This window comes from Meriones unguiculatus, chromosome 15, assembly GCF_030254825.1.
Source record: "Meriones unguiculatus strain TT.TT164.6M chromosome 15, Bangor_MerUng_6.1, whole genome shotgun sequence".
NCBI classification, from domain to species: domain Eukaryota; kingdom Metazoa; phylum Chordata; class Mammalia; order Rodentia; family Muridae; genus Meriones; species Meriones unguiculatus.
The window spans coordinates 6083371-6102500 of record NC_083362.1 but is presented as its reverse complement, the minus strand read 5'-3'; the positions used below and the strand labels follow the sequence as shown (position 1 = coordinate 6102500).

The following is a 19130-nucleotide window of genomic DNA, read 5'->3' as shown; positions in this document are numbered from 1 at the left end:
GCTTCAGCTGGCTCCTGTGTGTGTGGAGAGCGGGGGAGGGGGTGGAGGCCGTTTGCTGTCTTCCTGTGTTATGACAGGTGGCCCGGCGCGGGGTTTCTTAGGCTCGGGATGAGAGGCACATCCATCACTTACCAATGTCATCCCAACTCATCTTGCTCGCCGGCCCGCCACTGCGCATGTTGTTTTCTTCTTTGCATGTATACTTGCTTGTGCTTACGTGTGGGCACACGTGTGCCACGACACACATGCGGAGGCCAGAGGACAACCTCGGTTGCCTTGTGTGAGACAGGGTTTCTTGCTATGGGAGTGCTGATAATTACAGACCTATGCGGCTGCACCCGGCTCTAGGTGGGTTCTGGGAATCTGAACTCAGGTCCTCATGCCTGCAAGGCGGGTGCTTTACCCACTGAGCCATCTCCCCGGCCTTGGTATATATGTGAAATCCCCATTTGGTTTGCTTAAGCGGCTGCTTTGATTTTCTGCTCCCTCCCCCCTGCCCCCACCCCCACGCCACTGCATATCACACCCACGGCAACCAGCGACAACGGTAGTGCCAACCACAGGGAGAATAATAGTCTTCCAGGCACAGCATGTGCACCCCCAAACTCCTTCCCCGTGAAACACAGGGGTTCAGAATCAGGTTTGGAGCTGTCCTGGCCACCCACGCTCCGGTGAGAATTATGAGGCTCTCAGAACATGCAGCCTGCAGGCCGCCTCCTTCATTCATTCACACTGCCTGGCATTGTCTGCTGTCGCTTGCATTCATTCACTGCCTAGCATCTGCAGGGCACCTCCTTCATTCATTCACTCGACCACTGGCCAGACATTTGCAGAATGCAGCAAGCATACAAACAGGGAGTCCCATGCTGTCCGCCCTGATATTTTATTTTATTTTTCTGAGCCAGGATCTTGTTGTGTAGCCCAGGCTAACCTGGAAATCTCTAGCTACTTGCCTCAGCTTTCCAAAGAGCTGGGGTGACAGTTCTGTGCTACTGTGCCCTGCTAACTAACTCTCTTTCCTGATGTCGCTACACCAATTTTTTTCTGCTACTTATATGCACAATTTTCTCTTAAACTTGAATTGTTTTTATAGCCCCAACCTGAAGCTCTGCTGTCAGATAAAGTAACACGAGCCACCTGTGGCCACTTTGTTTTAAACAGAAATAACTGAATTAGATAAAAGGAGTGAATCTGCTTCTCAGCTCCCTTGGCGACATTTTCAGGGCACAGGATGCTTGTGGCTGGTGGGTTCTATTCTGCACAGCAGGGATCTGGAATGTTTTCGTCTTCACAGACCCACTCTTGGAGAGAGCACAGGCATTAAAATGTACAAGGTAAAGCCCAATGCGGTAGTTTGCACCTGTAACCCCGGCCTTCGGGAGTCTAAGGCAGGAGGATTGCCCTTTGGAGGTAAGCCTGGGCTGCACAGTGAGACCTTGTCTCAAAAAGGCAAGAGCTGGGCCCCACGTATATTAGACGGGGTCTCCACAACTGAGCTCCATTTCCAAGCCAATAATAAAAGCATTTAAATAAAGGTGATTTTTTTTTCTTTGCTAATATGATTGGATCTTGGGAATGAAGCAGCTCTGCCTGGAGTTCTAAGTCTCTCTGGTTGCTGGTGTGAAGAACAGGAGTGGTTTTCTGACGCCCAGGTCAGATCGGAAGTGACCTATGCACGCCCTGGCATTCACAGACCCCACGTGTGCGCTTCTTCTGGAATTGACTTGGGCTTTGAGTGAGCGCTGCTGACGGGCTGAGGGGGGAGGAGGGCAGGGCTCCATCCCTGTGGTTCTTGGAACCTTCTCAGGAGAGGGCCCTGCGATACTCATGGCATCCAGGATAAGAGCCTGCCGCAGCGGTTACCTGTCTTCTGTGTGTGTGTGTGTGAGAGAGAGAAAGAGAGAGAGAGAGAGAGAGAGAGAGACTGAGAGCATGTTTTCTTCCTGCCATGTTTTTTCCTTCTGATGCAGGCCTTTGTCCTTCGTTTCTCCGTGGCTGTGCTGAGTACGCAGGTTTCCTGGCTGCCACTGACCGCTGGACCGCTGCTCTCCACCTCCCCCTTCACGGCGGGAGTGCTGGGATTACGGGTTTGAACCACCACATCCATCTTTGTTTGTTTTTAAGGTGGGTTCCAGAGATCTAGCTCAGGTGGTCAGGCCTACACAGCAAACACTCTGGCCCTCCGAATCACCACGCCAGCTCTGTCTCAACCGTTCTTAACCGCCGGTCTCAGCCGCATTAAGCACTGCGCTGCTGCTTGCTTCCAGAACTTTCTATCTTCCCGACAGGAAACTTTGCAGTCATCAACCTCAGCCTTTGGCTCCCATCTCTCTCCTCCACACCTCTCCCTTATTCCGTAGCTGGGGCTGGTCTCTTAGTCCTTCAGCTTCTGCCTCCCAAGGACTGGGATCACAAGCAGCACTACCACACCCAGCCTAATTTATCTCCCTACGATTCTAGCCACCCTGGGACCCTCAGAGAAGCGGAATCACTCGGTGTTTGCAGCTGGCTGTGTGTGTTGTAGTTTCTTGTCAGGACTGCCTGCCTTTGTAAAGCCGGGTGACAGTCTACCGAGGTCCTGTGTGCAGCCATCTTTGGTTTGGAGCAGTAGGCACGCGGCCCGGAGAAGCTCTTCCTGGACTTCTCATGTTAGCTGACAATAGTGTCCAGGATTACTGGCAGGCTTGTGCTAGTGAAGGCTGTCACGCCCCCGGTGACTCCCAGTACTCAAGGACCCTGGAATAGCTTTATCTGTACCAGGGACAGCTGGTCCTCTCTAACTTGTAACGCCCTCCACGGGGTGTTCAAGCGAAGCTATCTGTGCTTGCAACGTGATCTCTGGCCCGCCCTATTGTCCCTGTCCTCTCTCTTCTTCTCCTCCTCCTCTTCTTTTTGAGACAGCTCTGATAAATCTCAGGCTAGCCAAATACTCATCAGCCGAATATAGCTGAGGATGACCTTGAGATCTTGATCTCATCCTCCTGCTTCCACACAACCCCGGCCCCCCGTCATGAGTTCTGAGGTTTTTTGTGTTTGGAAATCAAGGCTTCCTGCATCCTGGGCAAACCCTTTACTGCCAAGCTATCACTACCCCACTTTTCACTTAAAAAATATCCCCCTCTCTTTCCACCTCCCTTCTTCCTTCCTTCCCTCCCTCCCCTTCTCCCTGTCTTTATCTCTCTCATTCCCTCTCTGTCTCACTGTGTGTGTGTGCGTGTGTGTGTGTGTGTGTGCGCGCGCGCGCACAGGAGGTGTGGGTGAAAGCATGCTGCTTTGTGTATGTGATAGCTTTGGGGAGGACCTCTCTTGGTTTCTGCCACACTTCACACTCTAGTCAGCCTTGACGTGTTTAGAACAGGCCCTACTTTATTCATATTTACTCTGGTGTGTGTGTGTGTGTGTGTGTATGTGTGTGTGTGTGTGTGTACATGTGTATGTCGGCCTTCACGTGGAGATCATATTTTACCATGAGTGTGGTAAGCACAGGGGCTGCCGAACCTGTGGAGCCATGGTAGCTCTTTTCTGTCCACTTTATCTCAGATTTCTCCTGAAACCAAACAGCCAGTGTCCCAGGCTGAGGGTCAGACCTCTGCAGCCCCGGGACTCAGACCTGAGGGCAGATTCTTTCAGTCAGAGAGCAGCGCCATGGGGCAAGAGGGCAAGCGGGGAGGTCAGGGCCCATGGAGGTTCTGCAGTCTGGATGTTAATAATTACCAATAATTACTTCTTTGGTCGATGTCTGTAGCTGGTGTTGGGGCAAGAGAAGGAGGGGGGAGAGGTTGTGTTGGATTATCAGTTGTCTGACCTGGAGGGGCAGCATGAAGAAGGCATCTACAGGAGGCTGGAGAGATGGCTCGGTGGCTAAGAGTGCACACAGCTCCTCCAGAGTACCTGAGTTCAGTGTCCAGCACCTATGTGAGGCCACCCACAATTCCAGCTCCAGGGAATCTGGTGCCCTCGTCGGGACTCTGGAGACACTGGTGTCCACTTTTCTTCAAATACACATATAATTTAATGATGGTGATGATGATGATGATGGTGACCTTCATGGCTCAGCAGATGAAGGTACTTGCTACCAAGCCTAATGACCCCGGTTCCATCCCTGGTGTCCATATGGTTGGAAGGAGATAGTCAAGTCCTGCAAGCTGTCCTCTGAATTCCATACATGTGCCAAGGCACAGGCAGCCCCTCCACAAATAAGTAAGGAAGTAGATGTAATAAAATGTTAAGTTAAAAAGCACTGGCTCTTGGGGTTGGGAAATGATTTACTGGTAAAGCGCTTGTCAGACATAAGGACCTGAGTTCAGATCCCAGCACCCATGTAAAAGCCAGGTGTGACCCGTATCTGTAACTTCCCGCAGGGGTGGGGCAGAGACAGGAGGATTCTGGAGGCTTGCTGGCCAGCCAGCCTAGCTGAAACAGCGAGCGTCAGGTTCAGGGAGAGACTCTGCCTCAAAAAATAAGATGGAGGCTGGGTGAGGTGTCGCACGCCTTTAATCCCAGCGCTCAGGAGGCAGGGGCAGGCGGATCTCTGTGAGTTCGAGGCCAGCCTGGTCTACAGAGTGAGTCCAGGACAGCCAAGGCTACACAGAGAAACAAACAAACAAACAAAACACCCAGACATGGTGGCATGTGCTCATAATACCAGCGCTGGCGAGGTGGATGTTCCCTGGACAGCCAGGCTAGCCTACTCAGGTGAGCACCAGTTAGTGGGAGGACCCGAGGAGCAAGACTGGAGGTTCACATCTCACATCCACACACACGGACACATGTGTGTCTGCACACTTGTGTGCACCCTCACACATGAACTTCACACACACACAGACATACACACACATGCACACACAACGTTCAACACCTTCTTTCTGAACAATAGGCTTATTAATCAGGTTTACTAGAATGTAAAAAGATCTATCTGTCTATCTATCTACCTATCTGTTTTCTAGACAGGGTCTTACTATGTAGCTCTGGCTGTCTTGGAACGTACCGAGGAGATCAGGTTGGCCTCAAACTCACAGAGCTCTGCTTGCCTCTGCAAGTATTGGGATTGAAGGCACACACACCCCAATCCCGGCTAAGATTATTTGTTTTTAATTGTGCATGTGTGTGTGTGTTTCTGTGTGTCCTTGGTGCTGGGATTCAGGTCCCCCCAAGACAAGTCCCTGCCCTCCTGGAGTTCGTGTCAGCACTGACGTGTGGCAATCTGAGCAGAGACGTGTGGCCAGGTGAGGCAGGAAAGCATGGGTGTGACAGAGCTGGGGGTGATGCCTTCAGAGGCTGCAGCGGGGTTCGAAGAAAGGCCGAAGCGGTATGCAGTAGGTGCTGACTAGTTGCAGGCTGGTTTAGAGGGTAGCTGGCCGCGCTGGTGGGGCTGTCAGGCCGCACCGGCCATAGTGTGCTCATCCTCCCTCGTTGCTTCCCTCCTTCCTTGCTTTCCTCCTCCCTCCTTGCTTCCCTCCACGTCTTCAACATTGCCTCAGCTCAAGCTGGCTTTGCTCTCCCTGTGTAGCCCAGGCAGTCCTCAGCCCCACAACACTCCTGCCTCAGCGTCTGAGTGTTGTGACGAGAGGCCTGTGCCACCGTGTCTAAGCTTTCTTCCTTTTCCCCTGGTGTGTGTGTGTGTGTGTGTGTGTGTGTGTGTGTGTACACAGAGGCCAGAGGTGAACTTCTGCTGTTATTCGTCAGGCACCATCTACCTTTATTTTCAGACAGGGTCTCTCACTGGCCCAGAACTTGCCAAGTAGGCTAGGCTGCCTGGCCAGTGAGCCCCAGGGATCTGCCCAGAATCGCCCCCTTGGCGCTGCGATCACAGATGTGCACAGCCACCTCTGGCTTTCCTTTACACGGGTTCAGGGAATTGAACTCAGGTCTCTGTGTTTGCATGGCAAGCGCCTCACCACCCGGGCCACCTCCCCAGGCTCCTTTTACAAGTATTTTTACTTTAAGTTATGTGTATGTAGGAAGATGCCCATGTCCACACGTGGCATTGCACGTGAAGGCCAGGGGTATCAGATCTCCTGGAGCTGGGATTACAGACAGTTGTAAACTGCCCGGTAAGGGTGCTGGGACCTGAACTCACTCTTAACACTGAGCTACCAGCCTTGGTTTTTTTCTTTTCTTTTTTTTTTTTTAAAGACTTGATCTTAGATTGTAGTCCCAGCTGCCTAGGACTCACTAGTAAGCCAGTGTGGTCTTGGCTTTTTGTTTCTTGAGACAGGTCATTCGGCCTCATGTGTTTGGACAGACTGTCATGGTGGGAGGGTGTGGAGGAGAGCCATTCACAGGAAGTGGAGAGAGGGAGACAGGAAGTGAGCAGGGATGATCGGCTCTGCAGGACCCACTCCCAGTGACCTACTTTCCCCACCTCCTAAACTCCCATCATCTCTCAGAATAGCAGGCCATCTGGAGACAACACACTCAACACGTGAGCCTGTGGGGACAAATCACATTCGATTCATAATGGAGTCTGTAGAATGCAATATCATCTTTAAATTGTCTTAGTCTGCTTGGGCAGCTATTCCAAAATGCCAAAGACTGAACAGCCAGCGAACATCTGTTTCTGGGATGTCTTCCCTGGGGAAGAGTGAGCAGTGCCACCCCTTCCTCATAAGGTCCCAGGGGCGAACCACAGCAGGCTCCCATCTGAGTTCTCTCCGTGTGTGGGGTGCAACCAAAGTCTCCCCCCCTCCCCGAGAACCTTCACCCAGCATGGACGGTGGCTTTTTCTTTGGAAAAAGCTGCGTAGATGGAATCTTTCAGTTAGCACCCTAACTTGTGTACCCTAACGCCTCCCAGGACACAGCAGCCAGGAGTTAGGGCAGGATGGCATATGAATGGCTGTGAGGAGCAGCTGGAAGCTCAGGTGAGTGGCCAGTGCCCCTTCTGTGAGGGCCCAGTCAGGATGGGCACAGCTCATCTGATGAAGGCGGCAGCTGTTTGCTGAGGGCCAATTTTGACAACAGAAGTTCAGGTCACAGGTGGTGTCCTGTTCCAGGGACTCTGAATTTGGGATCAAACTCCCAGCGTGGCCAGTGTTTTCTAGATTTCCAGTGTCCCAACATCCCTGTGCCCTCAGGTAGCGTCAGGAGGACTCTCCTCTGGCTGCCATCATATCCAGCTTGTACCACATGGATTTGGCACGGGGGACATGAGCTTGCACTCCACTCACCTAATTTTACCATTTGACTCAAAGGCCATGCCCTCTGTCTTTTCCAGGAGGGTTGCTGGGTCCCAGGATCTTGTCTATGATTAGGCCTTGATAGCACATTGGTGCCTCTTTGCTCAGAACTCCTCCTCAGCCCCTTCCCCTGCTCCTCGCAGCCCTTCAGTGCTTTCCGGTAGCACCCAGACCAGTTGGAATTGTGGGGTAGTTTCTCTGGATTCCAGCAAGGCTCTGCTTCTCTCTCTCTCTCCCTCTCTCTCTTTCCCTCTCTGTGTGTATGTATGTTCATGTGTGCGCAGGCCTGAGGTCAATGTGTGGCGTCTTCCACTCCACCTTATTTTTGAGGGAGGGTCTCTCACTGAACTTTGAGCCTCAAGCTCACTGATTTGGTTGGACCTGTTGGCCAGCAGGCTTCAGGGATCCCCCATCTCGATGCCCCTTCTCCCCACCTCAGCTAGGGTTACAGGTTTGTTCTGCCACACCCAGCTTTTACATGTGTGCTAGGGGGTTTAAGCTCAGAGCTTCAGGCTTCTGTGACAAGCACTTTAGTCCCATCTTTCTAGTCCCTGTTTTCCACACAGAGATTCAGGAAGCCCAGGCTGGTTTTGAACTTTCCTTGTAGCTCAGGGTGACCTTGGGCTCCGATCCTTCCGCCTTCATTTCCTGAATGCTGGGATTATAGGTGTGTGCAGCTATACTCAGTGATCTATCTATCTAGTTTTCTATCTACCTGATCTCCTGTGTCTGAGTTTGTCAGCCGAGGCTGGCCTTGAATTTCCATGACAGCTACCGGAATGCCTGGAGTAGCCCAGGCTGGCCTCAGACACTCCATTCAGCTGAGCATGCCTGCTGATTCTTCTGCCTTGGTCTCCAGAGTGTTGAGACTATACAGGCAGGCATTGCGACACCCAACTTCTTATTTTTAATGAATTCATATTTAATTAGCTACGTGGCTGGTGGCTCCAGAACAGCACAGATGTGCTACCCGGGGCTTAATGGTATTCACAATTGATATTTTTTAGAAGAAAAGCAGAGGGCATGATGCATTTCACACACAGCTCAACAGGAGGCAGAGACGTCAATGCTTCCAGCTACACTGCATTGATCGGTAGAGATAATGGTCAGCTCTTTTTGACTATCCCGTTGCCTGGCAACCTCATATCCACTGGTCCCTCTGGCCATTAGTTATCAAGATGAGAATCAATTCTTTCAGTCATTAGGGCGTCACAGTTTTCTGATTACCTCTTCCAATATTTTCTTGTAATAAAGAGAACCTTGCCTGCTGCCCAAGCTGCTGCCTCCCGTACCCAAGGCTCTCTCATTGAGTATTCCAAAATGGCTGGAGCCAAGATAGCGCCAAGACTGCATTTCTAAGACAGGTCTCAGAGGGAAGCAAATCGATTAGAATGCGTTTGGATCATTTAGATGTGGGGTACTGCAGCTCTGTGAGCCCCTGGGAGGAAGGGGGGAGGGAAGGAAGGGAAGAGAGAGAGGGAGAGAGCACAAGAGAGTGAGAGAGCAGGAAAGAGCGAGAGAGCAGGAAAGAGCGAGAGAGCGCTAGAGAGAGCACAAGAGAGTGAGAGAGAGAGAGCAGGAGAGAACAGGAGAGAGCAAGAGAGAGCAGGAGAGAGTGAGAGAGAGCAGTTTGTTCCAGAATGTGTGAGTCTCTGAGGGAATCCATCTGTGGCTACTTCACTTGGGAGCCAGTGCTTGGATTCTGCATGTGGGGGATGGAATTGAACTGAAAACAAGCTGTAGCGTGTACCAGAAAACTCTTCAACGCTGGAACTTTAGAACTTTGTTATTTATTTTGTGTGTGTATGTGTGCAGGGGAGCAGCACACGCGTGGAGGTCAGAGGACACTCTCCAGAGCTGTTTCTCGCCTTCTACCGCATGATTCCCAGGACTGAGCTCAAGTTGGCAGTCAAGCCCGGAGGCAAGCTCCTTCATCCTTTTGCTGTTTGAAACAGGGTCTCACTATGCAGCTCAGGCTGGCTTCAAACTACTGGTGTTTCTGCACCAGCCTCTTGAGTGCTGGGATCACAGACAAGCATCACTGTACGTTGTATTAACTACCTTCCTCCCTCCCTTGCTCTCTCTTTCCTTCTAGACCAGGTCTCATGCATTGCAGACTAGTCTTGAACTAGCCATGGAGCTGAGGATGACATTGGACTCCTGTCCTCCCACATTTCTCTCCCCAGTGCTAGGATGGCAGGCACGCAGCACCATGCCCCGTTTTATGTGGTCGTGGTGGGCTCGAGCTATGGCCCTCAAGCATGCTGGCCACCCCTCCACCCACTCATCCACCTCCTCGGCCCTCACCCACATCTCCCACCTGTTCTCAGCTATCCCATGGTTCTCAAAATACCGTGCTGGCGGGGTGTTTGGATCTATGGTTTGAGAACCTGTGCTGTGGCATGAGGTCAGGGTTTTCCGTTGTTGGACTGAACTCTGCAGGGAGCTGGACTGGGGGTCTCTGGAGCAGAGCACTGAGGGCAACTGGGATGGACCATCTCTTTGTCAGGCTGCTGGTATGTGTGGGCTAGGGAGCAGGACTAGCTTGGGACCTAAGCTGTTCCCTAAACAACCTCCCCCAGGCATCCCATTAAATCAACACAGCTATGTTGGAAGTTAGGGGCTAGGCGGTGAATGTTGCTGTCCTGCGCACCTCTGTGTTTCTGTCCTAGATCTACAGCCCCATACTATATTTCCAGGGCCAGGAGAAGCAGGTGAGGGGACTGCCTGTGACATGTTCCTTAGGAGAGCTTAGCAGTTGGAGTTCTACGCTTGAACTTGGGTCTCCTGTGAGCTAGGCAAGCACCCTATTGCTTATTCATGGTTCCAGCCCCTCGATGGGGGATTCTAGGCAGGGGTTCTACCACTGAGCCACACCCCAGCCCCTCACTGGGGGATTCTAACACACACCCAGCCCCTCACTGGGGATTCTAGGCAGGAGCTCTACCACTGAGCCACACCCCAGCCCCTCACTGGGGGATTCTAGGCAGGTGCTCTACCACTGAGCCACACCCCAGCCCCTCACTGGGGGATTCTAGGCAGGTGCTCTACCACTGAGCCACACCCCAGCCCCTCACTGGGGGATTCTAGGCAGGGGCTCTACCACTGAGCCACACCCCAGCCCCTCACTGGGGGATTCTAGGCAGGGGCTCTACCACTGAGCCACACCCCAGCCCCTCACTGGGGGACTCTAGGCAGGGGCTCGAACACTGAGCCACACCTCAGCCCCTCACTGGGGGATTCTAGGCAGGTGTCTACCACTGAGCCACACCCCAGCCCCTCACTGGGGAATTCTAGGCAGGGGCTCTACCACTGAGCCATACCCCAGCCCCTCACTGGGGGATTCTAGGCAGGGGCTCTACCACTGAGCCACACCTCAGTCCCTTTTCCTTTTTATTTTGATACGTTCTCATTAAGTCCTTCTAGCTGATCTTGAACTCACTGTAAATCAGACAGGCCTGGAACTTGCTATCTTCCTGCCTTAGCCTTCCAAGTCGTGGGATGACAGGCCCACACACTCCTAGGTCTGGCTTGCCTGATGATTTTGATGCCAGGAGGAGTCTCGGGAGGCACAAGCCCAAGGTCCCTTTCCCAGAGAAGGAGCCAGGTCACTGTGAGCCTTGTGGGAGGAGCCCTGAATCTATGAATGGACACAAAGAAACTGCGCGGGGCTCAAAAGAGAGGGGAGAGCTGCCTCCCAGGGGCCCGCTTGTTCCTGGCTGTCCTTGGCCTCTGTGGGTCCCACAGACAGAACTCCCATTGTGCTGGAGTCTGGGCAAAACTCTTTAGCCTCTTGTCCAAGGACTCAGGGTCGCCACTGGCAGGCACCAGCCCAGCGGGGGAGGGGCGATGGCTGTAGCAACTTTCTCCTCCTCTTTAGGGGTACAGAATCTCACACCCTGGGGACAAGCCAGGGGGTGAAGGAAACTGCAGAAGGGAGGCCCTCCAGTTCCCCACGCCTCCTCTCTCCCTCTCCACAGGTTCTGACCTCGGTCCAGCAAGGCACTCCCACTCTCGTCTGCAGACTCCAGTCTTCCGCTGGTGAAGCTGATAGGCTCGCACGGGGACTGTGTGCAGGCCTCTCAGCCCGCTGCCCACCTTGTTCCCTCTAGAAGTGGGCCCAGCATTCCCGCCATGGGTTTCCCATCCTTCACTTCCCTTCTCCCATGGGTGGGCATCCAGGGGGTTTCTGACATTGACTTTAGCCAGCTCTGACCCCACCCAGCAGAGAGCCACTGTTTTTTTTTTTTTTTAAAGTTATTCATATCCCCCTCCTCCGTGTGTGTGTGTGTGTGTGTGTGTAAAACAGTGCCACCGGAAGTGAGACATTTTATTTCAGAATAACGAAGCACACAGAGCTCGCAGGGAGGTCAGAGGACAACTTTTGGGAGTTGGCTCTCTTCTATGATATGGGTCCTGGGGTTTGAACTGTGGTCATCAGGCCTGGCTGCAGGCACTTTTGTCTTTTGACTTTTAGTCATCCTGCCTGCCTTCCTACATGTATGATTCTTTCTCCTGTCTGGTCTTGTGTATTGATTCAGAGCCTGGATTTTAGCATTTAAAAATCTCATTAAAGTGCCGTGGATGCGGCTCTGTGGAAGTTAGCATGACGTTCTATCGCTGGTATCAAATCAATCAGTATCAACCAACCAATCAACCAATCACTCAACCAGTCAACCAGTTAATCAGTTAATCAACCAACCAACCAGGCATCCAGTCAGGCTGGGCTGCGGCTCTGTGGTAGAGTGCTTGCCTAGCGTGTCTGAAGCCTGCATCTGATGTCCCTCACTGTTACTGGGTGTGGTGGCACGTGCCTGTAATTCCAATGCAGGCAGCAGGGGATGGAGGATTGCTATGATTTCAAGGACAGCCTGGGCTATCTCTAAAAACACCCTTGTTGCATCTACTCTTTTCCCGGTATAATGAGGTGTGGCTGCCTTTCCTTCACATTTCCTGCTTTTCCAGGCCAGCAGAGTGGCCTTGCCACTCAGAGAGTGTGTGGCTAGCCAGGGTTGGTGGCTTACTCGTAACCCTAGCACCGGGGAGTCTGAAGCAGGAGGACTGGGCATTCATGATTAGCCTGGGTTACATAGTGACATCCCTTTAAAAAATAATAGGAAGATTGTGGTTTTGCTTGTCCCCACCGTGGTGAACCGATGTCTCTGAGTGTCTGTAAAGATGTCATCGTTGGGGCTGGGGAGTTTGTCCTGGGATAAAGTGCTTGCTGTTTAAGTGTGAGGACCTGGGTTTCAGAAACCTCCTTAAGCAATGAGCCAGCGTTGGCAGTGAGTGCGGTAATTCTGGGATGGGCCGGCAGAGCATTGCTGGGGCTCAATAGCCAGCCATCCTAGACTACTCGGGGAATTTTCAGGATGATGAGAGCCTCCATCAAACAAAGTGGGGCCAGGGAGATGGCTTGATGTGCAAGCGTGAGGATCTGAGTGCAGAGAGTCAAAATCCATGTGAAGCTGGACACAGTGGCATGGATCTGTGATCTTGGTGCTTCTATGGCAACCTGGGAGGCTGAGAGAATCCCGGAAGCTTCCAGGCCAGCTGGCCTGGCTGACACCATCATGGACAATGAAGGGAGCCTGTCTCAATCAAGGTGGAAGGCGAGGACCAATGGTGGAGGCTGCATACACACACACACATGATGAATACATTTTTTTTTTTTTAAGAATAAGCTAGAGGGTGCACTGTTTGCTCTGCCACCTTCAGCAGCCTGCTTAGGGGGTGGTGAGATGGGAAGCCTCATGTGCAGAATTACAGAGCGTCCATAACCATTTAGGGACTGTTCCTACACATCTTCTCAGACTTGAAACAAGCATTGCCCTGGCTTGAAACAAGCACTACCCTGCTCTGCTACATTGCTCTGACTTTGCTCACACCTTGACACTTCATCTTTAAACATTCCAACCTACCCTCTCCCGCATGCCCAGAACACCCTCCTCGCTCCTCAGACCCAAACTGCCCCATTGTTCAATACTGAGACCTAATTCCCGGTTACTCCCCCTGCCCCCTCCCCCCCATTTAGAATAATCCTTAAGATCAAACTGTCATTTCTGATCTAGCTGCTGTGATATAAATGTGTACTGCATTTCTTATGTGGCTTTTGAGTCAGTTTGTTTCACTTAGCATAGCTTTTGGGGATGGGGGGGCTGGAGAGGGATTCCAGGATCTTGCTCATGCTAGGCAAGCTCTCGGTGGGCCATACCCTCTGTTCCTAGCGTGGTGTTTTGAGGTTCTCCTGAGCTGTAGACAGTCCATAATTCTCTCTTTTTATTTTGTCTACTGTCTCTGTTTGTATGTCGGGGTACACACATGCCATGGAATTCCGTGTGGTTAGAGGTCAGCTTTATGGGAGCGTGCTCTCTGCCTCCACAGCGTAGGTCCCAGGATTTGAACTCAGGCCGTCAGGTTTGGTAGCAAGCACCTTTAGCTGCTGAGCCATCCCGCCGGCCGCACTCTCTTTTTAATGCTGTGTCTTACACACTCACCGGTCCGTGTGCAGGGCAGCTGTACAAGTGCTCGCGCGCGCTGGCAGAGAGCGACGCCACGTGTCTTCCTCGGTTGCCCTCCATCTTGCTCTTCTGATAGTCAGCTAGACCGGCTGGCCAGGAAGGGGGGTCAGCATTCTGTACTCGTCCTCCAGCGACTGGCCTTGGATTCTGCCTCAGGCTGGGAGCCTGCCAAGGGCTGCAGCCACATGGCCATCAGGGCTTCAAGGTTGTCCGCAGAATGGGAATTCTGTTCTCCAGAGATGGGGGAGCAGTGTTCAGCCTCCGCCTTTATTTTGCCTATCACGGTCCTGCTAGGAGCGGTGCTATCTCATGGGAAACTTCTAACTATCTTTTTGGTTTGTTAGCTTCTTTCTTTTCTTCTTTCGGTTTTTTGAGACAAGCACACTGCCCTGATCTTCTGCAGAAAACTGATAAACTTTTTTGTTTTATTTTGCTTTGTTTTGCTGTGTAGCCCTGGCTGTCCTGAAACTCCCTCTGCAGACCAGGCTGGCCTTAAACTCACAGAGATCTGTCTGCCTCTGCCTCTGGAGTGCTGGGATTAAAGGTGTGCTCTGATAACTCCTGCACATTGGACTCTTGTACATCCATACATTGGACAACTTCCTAGCACTGGAGAGGAAGGAGGGCCAGGGTGTGGCTTGGCGGGAGAGCGCTTTGCTCGGGTTTCGGTTTCTTTTTCTGTTGCTGTGATGAAGTATTCTGACAAGGACAGTATAAGGGAGGAAGGGACTTATTCCATCTCAGGTTCAAGGCTCCTGCTCATCACGGCAGGGGAGTGAAGGCAGCAGAAGCTTGAAGCAGCTGATGACATAGCACCGGCAATCAGGAGAATGGAAAGAGAAGAATGCATGCTGCCATTCACTGGGCCCCGCCCCCTTTTGGAGACAAGGTCCTGGCTGACCTGGAGCTTTCTATGTAGCCCAGGCTGGCCTCCACCTCCCAGAGATGTGCCTGCCTTGGCCTCCCAGAGGGTTAGGATTAAAGGCCTGGCCCCTTTCTCCACTTAAACAGTCTAGGACCCACGTAGGGGATGGGCACCACCCACAGTGGGCAGAGCTTCCCACCTCAGCCAATAAAATTAAGGTAGTCTCCACAAGCATTTCTCACACCATCTCTCAGGTGGCTCTAGATTCTGTCACATCATCAGTTCTCACTAACCACCACACATAGCACACATGCGGCCTTGGGGTCCTTCTCCAGCACTGTAAAAGAAAACGCATTACTTAGAAATAAACACTAAAGAGGCTGTGGAGATGGCTCATTTGGCCCATCCAGTGTAAACATGAGGACTTGAGTACAGTCCTCAGCACTCCCATACAAACAATGTGATATCAACCTCCACATACATGTGCAAGCATGCACACAAAAATAAATAAAACACTTCTTTTTTTTTTATGTAAGTAAGTGCTCTATCTGCATGTACACCTGCATGTCAAAAGAGGGCATCAGACCCCAGTATAGATGGTTGTGAGCCACCATGTGGTTGTTGGGAACTGGACTTAGGACCTCTGGAAGAGCAGTTAGTGCTCTTAACCACAGAGCCACACCCCAGCCCCTCACTGGGGGATTCTAGGCAGGGGCTCTACCACTGAGCCACACCCCAGCCCCTCACTGGGGGATTCTAGGCAGGAGCTCTACCACTGAGCTACACCCCAGCCCCTCACTGGGGAATTCTAGGCAGGGGCTCTACCACTGAGCTACACCCCAGCCCCTCACTGGGGAATTCTAGGCAGGGGCTCTACACTGAGTCATACCCCAGCCCCTCACTGGGGGATTCTAGGCAGGAGCTCTACCACTGAGCCACACCCCAGCCCCTCACTGGGGGATTCTAGGCAGGAGCTCTACCCCTGAGCCACACCCCAGCCCCTCACTGGGGGATTCTAGGCAGGAGCTCTACCCCTGAGCCACACCCCAGCCCCTCACTGGGGGATTCTAGGCAGGGGCTCTACCCCTGAGCCACACCCCAGCCCCTCACTGGGGGATTCTAGGCAGGGGCTCTACCCCTGAGCCACACCCCAGCCCCTCACTGGGGGATTCTAGGCAGGAGCTCTACCCCTGAGCCACACCCCAGCCCCTCACTGGGGGATTCTAGGCAGGAGCTCTACCCCTGAGCCACACCCCAGCCCCTCACTGGGGGATTCTAGGCAGGGGCTCTACACTGAGCCACACCCCCAGCCCCTCACTGGGGGATTCTAGGCAGGGGCTCTACACTGAGCCACACCCCAGCCCCTCACTGGGGAATTCTAGGCAGGGGCTCTACACTGAGTCATACCCCAGCCCCTCACTGGGGGATTCTAGGCAGGAGCTCTACCACTGAGCTACACCCCAGCCCCTCACTGGGGGATTCTAGGCAGGAGCTCTACCCCTGAGCCACACCCCAGCCCCTCACTGGGGGATTCTAGGCAGGGGCTCTACACTGAGCCACACCCCAGCCCCTTATGGGGGCATTTAGACAAGTGCTGTACAACTGAGCTGCATCCTCAGCTCTAAGGTGATTTTTAGGATGGCCCCTTTTTCTTTTGGATACACAAGTTCCTCTTTGACACATTTGCATAGATTGTTTGCTATTCAAAGCACAGTTCCCTTCCACCTAAGGACGTGCTCTGTCTTGATCCATCTGTTGCTTTTCCAAAACAGGATCCCACAAAGCTCAGGTTAACCTTAGACTCCCTGCGTACTTCCAGCTGCCCTGAAGCACTGCCTTGGGGCTACAGGCATGCCCCGTTAAACCCAGCTGCACCAATTGTCCAGTCCATTGTCAAAAAACTCATTCAAACTCCTAAAACCATGTTACAAAATAGGGAGAAATTTTTGTTGTACACAAATTAAAGCTTTAAAAAAAAAAAAAAAGAATATGTTGCCATTTACAATGCTGGTCAAGGGCCTTTTGAAGAAAAGCTCTGGGTCCCAAGGAGTTAAGAGGAAAGTCCTCGGGTCTCCGGGGGTGGTGGGAACGGTTTGTTGGGCCTCTGCCAAAGCATGCTCCCCCACCTTTAAGCCTCTCTTTTTTTCCCCTCTCCATCACCCTCCATTCAATAGCTACAGCCTAAAGGAGAGACAAGGGGGGTTTTGTGGAAAACAGAAATAAATAAATAATGGCCTGCCCCAGGTCTCCACGGCAACCGTGACATCACCCTGGACCCGCATGGCAGGCACCATGGGTGGCTTGCCTGGCGTTAAAGGCACGGGGGTGGGGGGAGGGGAGACGGTGGAGCCTGATGGCAAGTGCAGAACTTTCCCTGCCCCAGGGGATGATGGGCTTGTCCACCTGTGGGTCTCTCTACCAGTGTTCACCCACCTTCTGACCAGCTGGTGGCAGCGACAATTGTCACTGCCTCTTGGGGGCTTTGCTAGAGCTGATTAACCTGCCTGCTGTGACATGGGCCAGTGTCCTCTGCCTGCAGGGACGGAGCAGCCAATGCCCAATGCTTGTGCACATATGGTTACTCTCTCACAGTTCTTGGAGGGCTGAGTTCCAGCATGGGGGTGTGGGCAAGGCTGGTTCTCTCCAGCTCTGAGGTTTCCTTCCCTAGGTTCTGGGACCTTTGGTGGCCTGTAGACATGTTGCTTCCATCGCTGCCTCTGTAGCTTTAGGCCGTCTTCTGCTGGCAACCATCTTGTATGACATCCTGCTCTATGTTGTTCTCTGCCCTCTGCAAATTTTTAAAAAATTTTTTTTGTGGTAATGGAGCCTGAACCTTACATATGCTGAACCTCACCCCAGCCCCTCACTGGGGGATTCTAGGCAGGTGCTCTACCACTGAGCCACACCCCAGCCCCTCACTAGGGAGTTCTAGGCAGGTGCTCTACCACTGAGCCACACCCCAGCCCCTCACTGGGGGACTCTAGGCAGGGGCTCTACCACTGAGCCACACCCCAGCCCCTCACTGGGGGATTCTAGGCAGGGGCTCTACCACTGAGCCACACCCAGCCCCTCACTGGGGGATTCTAGGCAGGTACCCTACCACTGAGCCACACCCCAGCCCCTCACTGGGGGACTCTAGGCAGGGGCTCTACCACTGAGCCACACCCAGTCCCTCACTGGGGGATTCTAGGCAGGTACCCTACCACTGAGCCACACCCCAGCCCCTCACTGGGGGATTCTAGGCAAGGGCTCTACCACTGAGCCACACCCCAGCCCCTCACTGGGGGATTCTAGGCAAGGGCTCTACCACTGAGCCACACCCAGCCCCTCACTGGGGGATTCTAGGCAGGTGCTCTACCACTGAGCCACACCCCAGCCCCTCACTGGGGGATTCTAGGATTCTCTGGACCTCATTGTGCTTTGAGTAAGGACCCCACTAAATTTCCCAGGGTTAGTCTCAGCGTCACTTCATATCTCCGTCAGCTCTCAAACTATGACTCTCCTTTCTCAGCCTCCCACGTAGCTTGGATAACAGGCCTGCACTATTATCCACTCTTATCACGACTGGATGCATACCTAGTTCTCTTTCTTTCATTTAAAAATTTTTATTTTTGTGTTACGTGTTTGGGCATTTTGCCTGCATGTATATGTCTCAGATTCCCTGGAGCTGAACTTACAGGCAACTGTGAGCCACCATACAGGTGTGGGGAATCAAACCCTGGTCCTTTGGAAGAACAGCCAGTGCTCTTAACCACTGCATTAACTCTCCAGCCCCGCAGTCTTCCCTTGCACAGGCACCCAGACCCTGCGATGGGAAGCCCTGGGAGTTGGTTGTTATGGCTTAAAGAAGGCCTGGGACTCTCAGCCTGGAGTCTTCATTTCCTCATCTGTCTTTTGAGCTGAGCATTACCCTGTCCATGTGACCACCGGATTACAAGGCCAGAACTGTGCAGTCAGGGGTAGATGCTGTGGGAGAGTGGTGGTCAGGGCAGGTGGCTAAGGGGAGGTCTCCAGAGTCATCTAGGTGTCGTGTAAATCAGACACAGTGGAGCACCAGGGCAAGCCACAGGACCTTCTTCCACCTTTTGCTCCTGTCAGGAGCATCAGAACAAGGCACCGGACCAGTCCTGGTCCTGTGGACCTCCCGCCAGCCTTTGCTCCTGTCTTTCCACACCATCATCCCACAAGCTAGCTACCAGAAGGCATCCAATAAGTGTTCTGTGGACCACAGTGGTGGAGAGCAGGTTCACGGAGGGCACTCATCAAAAGCTCCAAGCTTACAAGAGTGCCCAGCAAATGGCCACTGATGTGTCCGTGACATGGAGGCAGCATGGAGAAGGCACTCCACAAATGCTCTACGGACTGTGTCAGCAGAGAGCTGGCATACAGAAGGTACTCAATGAATGTCCCGGGGACCTAGCATTGATCCAGCACACAGCAGGCACTCAAGAAGACCTTAAAGAGTCGCGCTGCACAAAGGCCTCCGTGTCGCTGTTTTGGGAAGACACGCAGTAAATAACTGGGTTTGTGTGTTCGCAGCTGTGCCTGGGGGCGGGGGCTCCCGGTG

General features: G+C 52.8%; 1 protein-coding gene across 4 annotated transcripts in view; it reads left to right on the top strand.

Moving 5' to 3' along the window:
• The window catches only part of Mmd2 (monocyte to macrophage differentiation associated 2), a 40966-nt gene that overhangs the window by 5456 nt on the left and 16380 nt on the right, over positions 1–19130 (top strand). Inside the window, exon 1 of one of the 4 annotated variants that reach the window (XM_060368053.1) lies at positions 2004–2124. The exons of the other annotated variants lie outside the window; for them this stretch is intronic. The gene's annotated coding sequence lies outside the window, so the exon portion shown is untranslated. Of the gene's footprint in view, positions 1–2003; positions 2125–19130 lie in introns of those variants that run through there. 4 annotated transcript variants of the gene reach the window in all.